This window comes from Pleurodeles waltl, chromosome 8 (genome assembly GCF_031143425.1).
Source record: "Pleurodeles waltl isolate 20211129_DDA chromosome 8, aPleWal1.hap1.20221129, whole genome shotgun sequence".
In the NCBI taxonomy this organism is placed as follows: Eukaryota; Metazoa; Chordata; class Amphibia; order Caudata; family Salamandridae; genus Pleurodeles; species Pleurodeles waltl.
This window is the reverse complement of record NC_090447.1, coordinates 831,255,271-831,268,630: the sequence shown is the minus strand read 5'-3', so window position 1 is coordinate 831,268,630 and position 13,360 is coordinate 831,255,271. Positions and strand designations below refer to the sequence as shown.

The window sequence follows — 13,360 nt, the reverse complement described above, 5'->3', positions numbered from 1 at the left end:
GTCCAATGATTAGAACTCCCCTCACCTTATTGGGTGCCACTTTGGTTATGATCAGGTCTTGAAGAAAACAGTAAGATTTGGTCGATGGCAGTCGATTGGGAAAAGTGCAATAAGTAGAACAGGTGGGGCGGCCCGGCAGTGTTGCGGACCGCACACCTGGAGCCATACCATTATTGCCTCGGCCATTGCTTTTTTCCTCTTAACCAAAGCGCGGGTGGCGAAATGAGGACAGAAAAAAAAAAAAGGCTAGAAGTGCCACAACAAATTTACAAAGTGGCGCAATGCATGCATTGCAACACTTTCTAAACCCTTTGCGCTACATTATGCCTGTGACAGGCATAATGTATGCAAAGGGGGTATTCCCCCATTAGGGAGGCCGAAACAATGGCTCAAAGAAATCTAAAAGAAATCAGAGGTCCTACTACATACAAAACCACGTAACATAGCTTCATCAGAAGAGAACACCCTAAAGGGTTTACCTCCAGTGCAAGGGTGTTTTCCCCGTGGTTCAGGTTTACAAAAAACACAAAGATGCATGGGCTAGGTCTCACTACCCAGTGGTGACTATCAAATTATATGGATTGCAGCTCCACCATTGTAGTTTACTTGATGTCCATGTGGCCTGCAATACATTAGCATGACAACTAGGCAGATCTGGGTCTGCATCTGCGAACATCACAGTAACATTAGATGTTGACATAACACAACCAAAATGATAAACCATTTTTTGAAACACTATTATCCTCAAGATGATTTGGAGTTGGTGGTTACAGAGAAGGTCTTATTACCTGCTAATAAAATGAGACTCCTCCTGGAGAGAGAATAACAATAGGTGTACTGCGTCAAAATACATGTGACAGGATTAAATGATGAAATGCCTTGGAACCAACTCAATTCAATGCGTTCATATCTGGTTCAATAATGTCAGACTAGGAGCATCTACTGTTTCTGAAGCATACATATATATCCTTTAGTGGTGAAACATATATCTTTGTTAACCAACACCTACTGTGTCAAAACTAGATGTTGCATCACAATTAGCTATAAATATTTGCCGCTCTCCCAGTGTAGTAGGCTTGGTATGATCCATTTCAAGTTCTTACGAAGAGCTCACTACACTCCCATGAGACTAGTGAAATATGGTCTTAAGGTGGGCTCAAAATGAGCAAGATGTGACAAACCAGAGATAGACTCCTTCACCTGGCCTGGTCATGACACAATGTACAGCTAAACTGAAGTAAGGTTATGTCCACCCCTTCTATTATGGAAAGCTATAACACACTGATTGTTGGACTTGGTCCTCTCTGCAGGGTCACCCCCAACCTTTTCACCTCTATCCATCCTATTTTTGCTGAATTCATTTTTGTTGGCCTTAGGACTCAGCGGACTTTACCACAGCTAACCAGTGCTAAAGTGCTTGTGCGTGCTACCCTAAACATATTTAATTTACCTATAAGTCTCTTGCAGAGTGGTATACTGTGTGAAATTGGGTTGGTGATTGACTGGGGTGCGAGTCCTTGTCAGGGTAAGACACAACCCCAAATTAACCTGGGCTCACCCTGTGGTAGCTAGGCACAGAGCATTCAGGCTTAACTTTGAGACAATGTGTAAACTATTTGTGCAGTACTTCAAACAGTATACGAGTGAAAACATCACACACAAAGGATCACACACCAGGTTAGAAGAACAACATAGTGTAATAAATAAAACAAGATGAAAACGACAAAAATCCAATCAGTAGAATTTATAAAGAATAAACTGTAATATAGTGCCAAAAAGCAAAAAGTGCCAACCAGGTATATCTGGTCATGCTGGACCAGGAAAAAGTCAAATTTCCAAGCCGACTGCTCTTGAGTGGTGCCTGGCTACAGGGACCCAGTTAGGCTCTGAACAAAAGTACCTTAAATCCTGATTGAGGAGCATGCGTGGATCCGAGCCCAAGATGAAGCGTGCAGCTGATGCAATGCGCTGGATCTAGTATTCGGTGAGGCTGTGGCACAAGGTCTTGTTGTTTCAATGTTGAGGATCCCATCAACAAGGCTTGTGATGCAAAGGCCAGGGTCCGAGATGCATTGTGCAGGGGAGGCGATCCATTGGTTCCAATGAGCAGTGAAGCTGGATACTGAGATTTTTCGTTGAGGCTGCCATCAATGAGGGCTGAAAGGATGTGCTCTGGGGCAGCGCTGTGAAGTGTTGTTTCTAAAGGCAATGCGTCAAACCGAAGATGCAGGATGCTGCGGTGATGAGAGGCTTCTGCGTCGGGGGCAATCCACACAGCAGCGGCAATGCTTCGGTTCTGCTTGAGGATCCTTTGCTCAGCTTAGATGTGTTGATTCTCTTCTTGATGTGCTGCTCCAAATGCATCAGTTCTACTGGGAAGCACCTTAGGCCCACTTCCAAGGGTCCAGGACTGTGGTAGGAGCACTAGGTGTGGTAGACTCACAGTTGGCAGAATCCAGGTGCAGAAACAGGGTGGTTGGAAGTATTTTGTGTTCCTGAGACTTCGGGTCAGGAGGACAGCCAACTAGCCCTTGAGTTCTCTATGGGTTCTTAGTTGGAGAGATGCAGGTCCAGTCCTTCTCGCTCCCCGAAAAGGGGCAGCAGGCACAGGTCAGCACAGCACAGGAAAACAGGAGTCCAGCAGCGTGGCAGTCCTTCAGGAGCATGGCAGTCAATCTTCCTGACAGGTTATTCACAGATCCAGAAGTGTACTGAAGTGGTGGTGTCTGAGGTCCAGTTCTGATACCCAGTGGTGCCTTTGATGTAGGGGAGACTTCAAAGATAAGCCTTTGAAGTGCACAGATATCCTGCCCTCTCTGCCCTGGCTCCAGATTAACTACAGGGGGTATGCAGCCCTTTATGTGGGGACAGGACACAGAATATTCGGGTGCTAGTGGGCTGTGCCTAGCTCCTCCCTCCTATCTTGCCCAGGATGGCCCATCACATCCCAAATGGCCCATCAAGGCACACCTAAGCTCCCATTATGTGTGGCTGTCTATGGGAATACACAAAGCCCAAATGCCAACTACACCAAGCCATGTGACCAGAGACAGGCTGCAGGCACCAAACGGCTAAGGCAAGAATGTACCAACTTTTTAAAAGTGGTATTTTCAGAATTCCTATTTAAAATCCTACTTCACTAAGAGTTAGGATTCGAAATTGTGATTCCAGAGACACCAAACCTGCCTGTTTTATCTCTTCCCATTTGGAAATTACAATTATAAAACATAATAAGGCAACCCCACTGTTATGATATGGGAGAGATTGGTCTTGCAGTAGTGAAATATGAATTTAAGGGTTTTTCACTACCAGGACATGTAAAACTAAATCATACATGTCCTACTTTTTACGGCACCCTGCCCTCTGGCGTGGATCATGTGGATTATAAAGAAAGGTTTGGGCCTGGCAGAAGGTTTATTTGCCGGATCAAAATGGCAGTTTAAAATTGCACACCCAGACTCTGCAATGGCAGGCCTGAGGCATGTTTGAAGGTCTACTTAAGTGGGTGGCACAATCAGTGGTGCAGGCCCACTAGTAGCAATTAATTTACAGGCCCTAGGTACATGTGATGGATCTTACTGGGGACTTATAAGTAAATTAAATATAGCAGTTGGGAATATGTTAATGTTACCATGTTTTAGGGAAAGAGAACAACCATGTTAGCACTGGTTATCAGTAGTAAAGGGTGAAGAATCCTAAGGCCAGCAAAAAAGAAGCCAGCAAAAAGAGAAGGTCTGAAGGCTAAACATTATGGTGAAACCACACCAACGATGTAGGTCTAACAGTTACCTCTCATCCAGGGACTGAAAATTAAATGCTACTAGTGGCCCTACATCACCTATTGTGCTCACCCCCTTAAGTAGTCCTCTAGAACATGTTCCATACCTTCCATTGCAGCCTCAATGCAGTTGTAAAGTGCCAATGTGACTTGGTATTAAAATGTCCTTACCTAAACTTAAACACCCCTTTTATTGCTTGTAAGTCACCCCTAAAGTAAGCCCTGGGGAGCCCATAGGACAGTGTGCATTGTAATTAAAAGGTTGGACATGTACTTTTAAGTTTTACATGTCCTGTGAGATCTAGCTAGCCAATAGGATAACATTGGGTTGTCTTATTGCATTTAATAAGTGCTAACTTCTGAACTGGACACAAAAGGATTTCAAGTTTGGTATCTATGAAATTGTAATTAAAGGTCATATTTTATGGTAAAGTCATATTTTATATAACAATTTTGAAAATGCCACTCTTATAAAGTTGGCATTTATCTGCCCTTTTCTTTTTGGTGCTGCAGCCTGTTCTAGGTAACATGACTGGGTGTAGTTAGCAGTTAGACTTTGTGAATTCCCCCCAGACAGTCACACAATAGAGAGATTAGGTTTACCTGAATGGGCCATCTGCTGGCATGATGGGGGGGAAGAATAGAGCTGGGCAAGCCCCACTTGCAACTTAATATTCTGCACTCTACTTTCAGACAAAGGACTTGTCACCAATGCATTGACCCTGCAGCCAGCCTGGAGCCAGGGCAGGGGAGTCATCAAATACCAAATACTTCAAAGAGAAACCTCTAGAAACTGCTCCTACTTCAAAGAAGGCTCCAGGTGTAAAAAAATAGGGCCCGCAGATCTACTCTCCAGATCACTTTCTGGACCGTCGGAAAGACTTTCAGAAGACTGCCTACTGCTGTAGCATGCTGTGTACACCACAAGACTGCTTTGCTGCACCTGGAAGGACTGCTTTGCAGCCTGGATCCTGCCATGAACCCCCAGAGGAGTGCCCTGCTGCTTTAGCCTTGCTTCTTCACCTGAACGCAGGATGATCAGAGTGACTCAGAGTGCTAGTTTGCTGGCCTCCTGTTCAGAGCCAGAGGGACGTAACAGGCTCTCACCATTATTATCCCACATCTGGACCTAGCCTGAGAGAGTCCTACCCCCCTCCAAGTGGCACCCATCCAGTCCTGGATCCTTGGGGTTGGTGCTAAAGCTGCCAAAATCCAAAACTTGGGACGTAACTTTTTTTTGGCTAAAAACTACTTTGAGAACTGGGACCGGCCTGCTTGTCTATCTGCCCAAGGTATATTGCCGGTCAGCCAGACTTTGTGGCAGCTGTGGCTACGCTACTTTCCACATCTGCAAATCCTGTTCATTGGTCGTTCGCCAAAGGAGTATCCGGCCTCCTGGAACTCTCATCGGCTACAGTCTCGTGCCTCGTCCCACTGGAGATTTTTGACTTTCAAAAAAGTCTGAACCTCGAAATTTTCACCAAAACTTCATCCAGCGGCTCCCCGATGACTACGCTCCATCCCCGGACACCGCCTGCAGCCTTGCCCTGATGAATTTTACCTCCTTGGAGCTTTTTCTCCAAAATTTCTTCTAAGTCCAAAAGTAAGTGATGGCCGGGCCTAATCGACTTCTTGTATCTATCCTGTGCTCCATTGCAATTGACCACATTTTTCGACTTTGACCCAGTCTTGTGCGACTAGATGTCTGCGGTTGGCACTTTGATCTTTTAGACTAGAAAGTTTTTACTAAAAACTTTAAAAAAAATCATAACTCCAATTCCACTGATTGGATTTTTGTCGCTTTTGTCATTTTTGTGCCAAATAATTTATCAAAATTTACTTTACGTTTCTAAATTTGTGTGTGCTTTTTTTGTGCTGTGTTTCCACTTTATAACATCTTAAGTGCTGCATAAATACTTTTTACACATTGTCTCTAAGTTAAGCCTAACTACATTTGTGTCAAGCTGCCAGAGAGTTAGTTCCAGGTTTTCTTTAGTGGATTTTGTGGTTCACCTTGACAGGGACTGTAGCTGTTGTTTGAACAGGGATCACCCCTTCAAACAACAATCCAGTTTCTCACACAGATGGATCCCAAGATTTCACTTGTGGGCTGGGTTGAGGGAATCCCCTGCTGCTCACAAAAAATGTACTGCCTTAGTACTCTTGCTAGCCAAAAGAAGTGTGGCATGTTGCTGAGGTAGGAAAAGAGCTCTGAAGCAAAGAAACTGGCATGAATCTGCATACAGCAGTGCTCAACTTGAATTTTATGCAAGATAATGCCACCCACATCCGCGCCAGAGAGATATGGGAACCATTAAAGTCATATCTCCTTGCTATTCACACATAAATGCACCTGATGTAATACCACTATTTATGGATGATGTGCACATATACCTGCGTTTTCTTTCTATTCTTGAACATGCCCTGTGTGCTCCCCTTTCATAATAATAGATGCCTCCATTGCCACTATGCAATGTTTGAAGGGTGACAGATTGATGCTTAAATATAGGTTTGATTTGACTCCTTGTTTTTTTTAAATCTGGAGTTGAATATCCAATACTATGACACACATTGTGAACCGATGGTCCACGCATTTGGCCAAGTTATCTTTTTTGATTTGGCTGTTTTTCTGTATGTTTGTTATCTTGATAAAACCAATAAATACAAACCAGAAAGTACAATTGACAACATAAGTGGGTTTTGACATGCTTGCATACTCCATATATTAGAAATATGTGGCTGTGCTAACCACTACCACATTTGCAGCAGGAGTATGTCTCATCACAAATAAAAATATGCAGCTACTGTGTAGAGTGTCCACCCTATTATGTGCCTCCTTTCGCTGGATTCTTGAGAATTTCTCTTTTTGATCTTACCAGGGGCCCCCAAAATAAAAGGATCCCGGGGTAGTCCCTAGGTATTTTTAAACTTTCAGTGACCCCCCCAAAAAATATCAAAGTGCTCCTGATGCTGATGCTGAGCCCATCCTGGCTTCTAGGGTACCAAGATGAGACACAAGGATGAAGCATGTCACTAATAGAGTGGGTGAGGATCTTTCTGCAGTCTCAGTTAGACTACTAACTCTCAATCGAGGTTTACAGACCATTCGTCTGAAGATATCTTTGAGGTATATATACATTAAATAAATGCAATTTTTAACACATCTAAGAAAATGTAAAAAGACATTTCTATATTTACTAGAAGTGGCTACTGATAATGCGTCGGAACGCAGTTTCAGTTGATGCCAAAAGTGTGGCATGAAGTGCTGTATAAAAAAAACAATTGTATCAATATTGAAGATTCTTGGAGTTTAAAAACCCATTGTCACTGCCTTAAATGGGATGTACACAATCTGGCTGATTGGAAGAAATGGTCGGGGGATAAAAACAGGTCTGTCTTTTGGATGCGGAATTCCATTATCAAAATGTGAAACCATTTATAAAAATTGTTGGTTTAAATAGGAAGGCAGCTCGTGCAGTTGCACTCTTCCCCTCCACCCTTTCCTCAGACCAGTGTATCTGACTCTCTATTGCCTGCATGCTGTCCGATTGCAAGACTTGCTCATCTACACCAAAGAGTCTGTGCCTCACTAATGCAGGAGTCAACTGGTGACATGGAGGGCCAGTGTACTCCCTCAGCATCTGCATGATAGGTTGATGGTCTGGCCAGTAGTTTATACTGAACCGTGAATGTGGTAATTTGTCGACCTTCATATGGACATGCTCAGGTTGAAGTATTGGCTTGACACTTCTCCCCACTTTCTACAAGTGAACATGATGCAAATAACTAGAAAGACAAGTCATAGTCGAAACAAGTCAACAAGCATCACCAACCTGTGCATAGCTATCATGAAAACAGCATCGGTGGAGGGAGGTGAGAGCCAAGAGAATTAATGTAAAGAATGAATAGTGCAAGGGATTTTGTGAATTCTTAATTACCAGCAATTCTCCAATCCATAATAGTATCCCTTGGTGGCCTGCAGGATTAGTTTCAGCCAATTTGCCAGCAACAAATGCAGCTAAAACACATGCAGGACTGATGGTAAACAGAGGCCTTGGTCCCACTAACAGATGAAAGACAGATCCTTAGCTTTGGTAAAAAAATGATGAGTAGGATATCGTAATTTTACTTTCTTTTTCCCCTAGAAGCAAGAGATATTGACTGACTTTTATATGATATTCCTGACCATAGTGTATATTGCCAGTGTTGTTACCTAGTTTCAACAATGTGTGCAATTGTTATAAATTCTTGAACGACGGAAATTCAAGCCTTGCATTTTGGTCATTTGTAGACAGCAAGTGACTGTCTGTGCCCCTGTGCCCATCACCAGTGTCTACCTGCAGAAGTATATTAGCCAATAAACTATTTTCTGGATCCAAAACCCTGAATGGCCACAAGATCACTCTTTTTCTATGAAGTTTACATTTTTGAAATAGGAATATCAATATCCCTTTCATTAGAAGAATCTGTGCTACTCGGACGACGAAGACACAAATTGTTGGTCTTTTAATAAACAAATTAGTACTAATACTACTTCCTATACGAAGAGACAACCTTTTTTTAGCTGAATGTAACAAGCAAATTATTAGTTGGTATGACAAACCCATTATACTGGACATTCACAAGGCCATGTAAATTGATTTTATGATGCGATTTCAGAATGACACTATGGTTTCAATAAAGAAATACAAAGACAATGTTTGATTCATGGGAAACAATCATTTGTTAGAAACCTAGAGACCTTCTAAATCAGAGAGCATTTATATGAATTTAAAAGAACAAGTCGATCACTAAAGTTACTGGATGTTCTAAGATAAGAAATATGCCCACGGTCACAGTAACAATGTACATTGTATCCAGTAAAGTTATTTTGCCCTTTTGGACCATCTCTCTTGGCTGTGCTTTTACCAAGGGAAGGAAAAGCAAACATCTATCACAGCAATACCTTCTCATTGAGTATGACTGGCATTAATAATATATTTATGATTATTAGTAGTAGTAGTTGTTGTTGTGGTATCATTATCAGTAGTTCTAACTTGTATTATGTATTATTACTGTTAATGGTATTCATGTTTTTGCTAATATATTGTTTAAAGGGGCATACCACCTTCTCATTTATCCGATATCTGGTAGGGATGGTAGAATTAGCCCTGATGGCTGTAACTCACAATGTTTACACCAGAGCAGGCTTTGAAATATCCTGTGTCCATTTTCTTTTGCAGCTTGGATGCCATTTTGCATCGACTCGTGTAAAAGGCAGCTGTTTGGTAAGTTTTATGAGATATTCTTAGTGGTGTTCTACATTTTATGATGCCAGTGTGCATACCCTGCTCTAATATCGCAGCTCTTTTAAAGAGTTTGTTCTACCAGTTCCTCAGGGGTGGTAAATAATAGCACTGTACGTTTTGTAACTAATTTATCAGATGGCCTCTGATCTATATCTAGTGGGGATTCTGTGCATTAGAACCATGAATGAGTGGGGAATGTTGCACCCTGCTTGATGGAGCATTAAGCAGCTTCCGCCATGCCTGGCTTATGTGGATTGAAGGGGCAATCTGGCCTCTCCTGATGAGCTTCCCTAGGCACTTTCCATGCCAGGACTTAGAACCACACTGCAGTGTGCATGATGTTACCCTTTTTCTGCTTTTGCTGGGCAGTGACACTTGAAGGCCAACCTCAGAGGAGTCATTTATACATCATTGTATCAGCTTCTGTCTTTATTTTGCGGTGAAAGCTGTGATACAGGGCTGTCTGGTTGGTAAATTATAGTGCGGAATGTCACTTTTGCATTCTGTGGTTTGGGCAACAATTTACAGCTGAGCTAATACGTATTTGAAACAGCACATGTATGTGCCACATCCCGATGCTTTGCACTGGATTACAGATACATGAATCACATGAAGTCTGTTCAGGTGACATATTTTATGAAAAAACATTAAAATTACAGCTGCAGCCTGAACCTCAGCAGCCTCTAGAGTTTATGACAAAACCCCTATCTAGCTCTTCATGGTGGAAACAGAGTTGTATCCCGATAGGGCTGCACTTGAAAAAGATGGTAGCTGATTATCAACACAACAAATGTCATGTGAAGGCGTGATTGCTGGCACAACATTTGCCTAATCGATGCACGAGGGCATCATGGCCTTCTTCAATTCACCTATGTACGAAGAAGGGACGATACACAACATAGAGGCACAACACAGGGGCAATTCACTAGTTTTATGGGCACTATTAGGGAAGATTGTTATATTTGAATTTATGTTTGTTTCTGAAATACAACAGTGAAGGTGGAAAAATACTAGTGGTGGCCTAATATTTCACAAAATGAAAAACGGGAAAGCTAAGAATATGAGAAAAAAATGAGGAATGGAAAAAAATGCAGAAGGAAAAGTCAAACGTATAAATTCCCTAAATCCTTAAGGCTTAATTATGAGGGATGTCTGCACGTCACCATGGGTGGCCTCTGATCCCTGGTGCATTTCAGATTGCAGTCGTAGGCAAAAACAATGTCTGTGCTCGCAGTGAATGACAATTCACACGACATATCACTATAAATTTAGTAGTAGCCGTCGTAGCTGCCAAACGTCTGCTCTGGGGAGATGTACTAGAAATGGGGACGGAATGTCTTGCAGTCTCAAAGAGACTCTGTGGGGCAGTTGGGGATACACGGATGTCTGTCTGTGTGGAAAATAATCAGTTTTGGATTAATTGGTATTTCAAGTGCTGGAGGATAAGTAGACTCCCAGATAGGCTAAAAATGCCCCTAGCTATCGAAATGTACAAAGTTATAGAATTATAGGGACACATTATTGTGCTTGTTTTATCTGTTGATCGAAAGAGTTGATCACAAAAATGTATGTGTGCTGTTTAACAGTTAGTAAAAGAAATAGGAACTACATGCGGAGGGAAGGGCAGCATAGGGTGGTGGGATTCCGCTCTGTATTTTATTTTTTGCTATTTTGTAAAACCAATAAAATGATTTAAATAAAAAAGAAGTAATAAATCAAAATATCTGCAAGTAAATCGTTCACAAGTGGCACGATACCAAAATGGAAAGTTGCCAGAACAACTTGAAAAGAGATCAAAAATTAGTCTTAAAGAAAGGTTTTTTTTTTGCTTCTTTGATGAACGAGCCCAATATGTGGGCCATTAGAGCGTTCGTGGGACAAAGGGCACCTCTGTCTCTCGATCAGCGCACACTACCAAGCTACTAACTATATAGACAGCTTACTGAGACATAAATGCGACCTGCTTCAGAGGCGCATGTCTTTTTTATTTGCTTTCAACAAAGTTTCCCTTTTTTATTGTTTAATTAAGGGGGATGGAGCAACTCAGTACTTGCCTTGGAGCAAAACTGATCCTTTTTAATTTACAATGCCTGCCTGTACACATTTTTTTCATTTATGGTCAATTATTTTGGATAGATCTGTACACGTTGTTTTATCATCTTGTTTCCAGACATCACCCTATGTGGCTCATTACTAGTGCCTTTTTAAATCCCTTCCTACCCCCCGAGTTACCAAAACCTTCGGTATCTAAAATTCTGGAGTTGACGTTAGTGAGGATTGCAAATGTTATGCTCAGATTCCTCTGTGCAGTGAGTAATGATGTGGGGAATCAGTAATTTTGCATGCGATTTCCCAGTCAGTTCCTCATTTCACCTAGTTTTTCTCCTGGACATTTCCCCCAATAGTTCATCATATCCTTCAGATTCCCTTCTGCAGACTTCACTTGCTTAGAGCAGGTGAAATATTCAGAAGTAAGACATCGTGTCTATTGATTTACATGGGTCATGTAATTCTATTTGGGTCACAAAGGCGAGCAACTGGTCCCATCTGAATGAAAGAGGCACTCAAATCTGGCCCCCAAGTAACCATTGAAAGCCATTTGCGGTCTTAAGCTTAGGCAGTGCTTAATTTGAGCCACTGTTTTCCGGTGCGGGGCACTAACACTTATTTTTGAGGGCCGGCACATATTTACTGCGAGCAAAAGACATATAAAGGAAAGGCAGGGGAAGCAAAAAACGAAAAAGCATCACAAAGGGAAAAAGCAGAAAGCTGTAAGAGTGAGATGAAGAGGCAGAGAGTGGCTGTAAATGGATTAAAGAGGACCAAGATGGCTCGCATATTTGAATGCAGCAGGCGTATATTTCAAAAGAGAACATTGGGTGTGGCACATTTTTATTTACAAATTAAGCACTAAGCCTAGGGGTATATAAAGTTGAAAATGTTTCCTCCAAAAACACTTGTAAAGTTCCCTCCAAAACTGTATACGCTTTGTAACATTTTTGATGATTGCAGAATTTAAAATGCAAGACACAGAAGTCTGCAATTGTATATTTTGCAGAAAAAAAATCAACAAAAAACTACTATTTAGTACAATATTTTTCTAAAAATATTTTTGTGAGAAAGGTTTAGAAAATGCCACAATCTTCACGAAGTACACCGTTTATATACTTCACAAAACTTTACAGATGAATTTAAAATTTTGGCTTTCATCAGCAGATGTATAAGTTCACAAGGTATCCATCTTGAATTTTTGAATTGGTTGAATGAAAGAGGTGCATTTATTAACAAGAGGCTTTTGGATTGTTTAGAGTTTCATTCTAGATTTGTAGATTCTAAATAGTGTACATTCTTGATACCTATAAATGTGAGCGGTGTAATATTAGACAACATAAAGAAACTGATCTTTGCTAAATTAATATTAAAAATTGTTGAACCTTCTACAACAATAGCCTATAGACATACACATCTCATAATCATCATCTTTAATTTAATAGTACAAACTCACCCTCATTTATATGGGCAGCACAGTATTCACAAAGCTAAATTTAAAGTTGATAATGAAAAAGGGATAATATATATGATATAACAAGAAGATAACATTAAGGAAACGCCAGAAAGAATAAGTGAGCTTTACACAAATACAGTAATGGCTGTCCATTTTGTGAGGAGCAGTAAGGCAATGTCAAGGAATAGCAACTTCTAGGCACTGCTTTAATAAGTTTGTCCAGCCCTTCCAGAGTTGGCATCAGCAGCCTTGACTAGAAATACCTGGACTGTTAAAAGCTTCTCAAAGTCTAACTGGTCAGCAGTGTTGACTAATCTGTTGAGGATTTGGGGCATAAACTGACCAGAAAACCAAGAGGAGTCACTAAGAAGAATATAAACTATGTGAGATCAAGTTTTGTACATGGCACAAGATGGCACTTACCTGAACCTGTCCCTGTGGGTTGCAACTGGTAGCCTAAGTAAACATCGCATTTGTGAGGTAGACCAGGCGGCTCATCACAGAGGCACTATCTAGGCTTTTTGCTGGCAGGAAGTACTTATTGCTCTGTTAGAGAGCTGAGGGTGGTGCTACAGTCCAGAGCTCCCTAAAAAAGCACCGGGCATCATTACCTCCAGTAAATTATTATACTATGAGAATATCTGTGCTCAAATATGCAGTGTGACTGAGAGCGTATGGGCATGACACTCATGGTAAAATACCTTGTGGTTTACTGGGAACCATTTGTCGATTGGCCCTGTATTTTAAGTCGTGCTGTGTATGAGTTGGTATCTCCTGAACCCTAATTTA

At 41.5% G+C, this 13,360-nt stretch overlaps 1 protein-coding gene and 1 long non-coding RNA gene across 2 annotated transcripts in view; one reads left to right on the top strand and one right to left on the bottom strand.

Annotated features, from left to right (window-relative positions):
- The window catches only part of COL4A2 (collagen type IV alpha 2 chain), a 628,472-nt gene that overhangs the window by 388,236 nt on the left and 226,876 nt on the right, over nt 1-13,360 (bottom strand). The window lies entirely within an intron of this gene.
- Nucleotides 1-13,360, top strand: part of LOC138250338 (uncharacterized) — a 582,532-nt gene that overhangs the window by 403,089 nt on the left and 166,083 nt on the right. Inside the window, exon 2 of the long non-coding RNA XR_011194932.1 lies at nt 9,001-9,045. This is a non-coding gene — a long non-coding RNA (uncharacterized lncRNA). The remainder of the gene's footprint in view (nt 1-9,000; nt 9,046-13,360) is intronic.